Here is a 2,144-nt window from a genome sequence, read left to right as displayed (position 1 = left end):
AGCTCCTGAACTACATTTCTTATTGCCTCCAAGAGTACACAGATGGTTCGCTCAGACTCTAAAACCAATATATATTAAATAAAACCTTTACCTTCCCTGAAGCCCTAGCTTTTCCTTTCTGACTTCCCAGGCGCTAATTAGAATCGCTACCAATCAGTCAGTAATTCTAGACAGCTGGGCACAGCAGCAAGGCCATCGCCAACTTTCTGGGGTTCATTTCACCCATTGCTTTCCCCAAATTCATTGCCACTGCTTCATTCACGTTGTCACTGTCTTCACCCACCCTTGTAATAGGATACTGATAGATCTCCCTTGAATCCTCTCTCTTACCTTTGCATTCAAGCTCCATATTACCAAGTTATCTCCTTGAGAGAAAGATCTGATAAAATAATTATCTTCCTCATAACCATCCAAACTTGCATTTAGGTTCTACTCCTTTGGGGATAGTAATGGATATTTACTGTGAGCTTGGAAAATGAAGTGACGTTTCAACTTGGTCATGCCGACTTGTTCTGTTTCGTGGGCCCTGCTTGTCTTCCCTGGGGTTGCCATGTTTCCTTCTTTTTTTTTTTTTCTGTTAAACAAAGAATGCTTTATTAATATAAATACACACAAATTCTAAAACACTAAGAAATTTAAATATCTATGTCATAGCAAACAGGTGGCGATTCACCATCCAGGGTCAACAGAATGCTTGAAGGAGACTGCAACAGATCGGATTCCATGGTGGAGAGGGCATCGTCACAAGTGAAGGGGGACCCAGCTGAAACAGCTTTTCAAGCTCTCTTTCCTCATCAAGGGTCATGAAAGTCACTCCACTCAAGGGTAGGTGTGCTACCTGGTGCTCTTCAGGCAGGTCAAAACTCTCAAAGTCTAGAGGATTGAAGGAAAAGCATTTTTCTATTTCTGGATAGGCGTCATCTGAGGCAGGAACAGAGCTTTTTGCTTTAACAGTCTTCTGTTATCTTCTGGCAGAAAAGCTTGGCTGTTTTTGTTTGAGGGGTTCATTGGTCTTTACTGACTTTCCTGTAGTTCTGTTGACAGTTCCCAAAGCCTTTCTGGTAGCTTTAGGTAAGGCTGGTGGAGCATGGAACGTTTTGCCAAAATGTGGTGTTGAAACTTGAGATCTCCCATCTCAGGCTTTGATTGAAGGTCCAGACCCCAGCTTCAGCCCATCCTTAGCTGCCACATGGGTGCCTGATTCTCCATTTTCCTTATCAACATAGATCAGAGGAGCCATTCTGGATTACTGCTGCTCTCAACCTGCCCTGTTTTTTCATACTCCCCAGACCCTGGGACCCTGAGTTCTTCAGGAGGTGCCAGAGCATTGCCAGTAACACCTAAGAAAAGTCATCTTTTTGACCTCATCATTACCGTGTACTCTCATTAAGGGCAAAGATCAAATCTTTTGCTTGCCCATGCTTGTCAGCTAAACTTAGCACAAAAGTGGGCAACAGAAGCCTCTGAGGAAATCCTTCTGAATGAGTGGGTGTGAGAAAGATAAATAAATAACAGAGGTCCCTTGGTCAGAGCAGCAGAGCGAGGCAGCTCTCTGAGGGTGCTAAAGACACTGGGAGCTTTGCTGCAGAAGTGCCTAGTCTGGAATTGATGGATGCATTTTGCATCTGGGCTTCTAACCAGAAGAGCCTTTCCTCACTTTGAGGAATGTGAAATTGAAGGCTCACATTGCTATGGGAAGCCAGAGGGCTTTTCAGTACAATGCAACATCATGTTCTACTTACTGAATGGTGGGGCTTTCCCTTCCCATAGGGATTGGCTCTGAACCTAATAGCCTGTGCCAAAGGAGATTCCTTGATGTTCCTTGATGTTCATGCTTCATGTTTCTGTTAGTGGAGCATCCGATTACTGATGTGGACCAGGCTCTGTTCGGCTCCCTCCTCACACTTTATTGCTCCTGATTGTCATATGTTTTGGGTCCATTTTCAAGCCTCCCTCCACCCCCCAGTCTCTGCTCAGCAGAGCTATAAAAATGGATCCTTTCATCTCTTCGCCAGCAACAATCCTCCCCACTCCCTTGATCATTTGGCTAACTCATCTCTGAACTTCATCCAAACTGTCTGTCTACTCGGGATTCCTTGTCTCCCCAACCAAGATCAGTCTCCCAGGTGTGGTGGATGATTAGT

At 44.7% G+C, this 2,144-nt stretch overlaps 1 pseudogene; it reads right to left on the bottom strand.

Annotated features, from left to right (window-relative positions):
• Nucleotides 1-630: 630 nt before the first annotated feature.
• LOC116552650 lies at nucleotides 631-1,257 on the bottom strand (annotated as a pseudogene).
• Between the last annotated feature and the right edge of the window lie 887 nt (nucleotides 1,258-2,144).

The sequence above is a fragment of the Sapajus apella genome, unplaced genomic scaffold (assembly GCF_009761245.1).
Source record: "Sapajus apella isolate SASKATOON/1434 unplaced genomic scaffold, GSC_monkey_1.0 scaffold12, whole genome shotgun sequence".
NCBI classification, from domain to species: Eukaryota; Metazoa; Chordata; class Mammalia; order Primates; family Cebidae; genus Sapajus; species Sapajus apella.
This window is presented reverse-complemented; position numbering and strand designations above follow the sequence as displayed.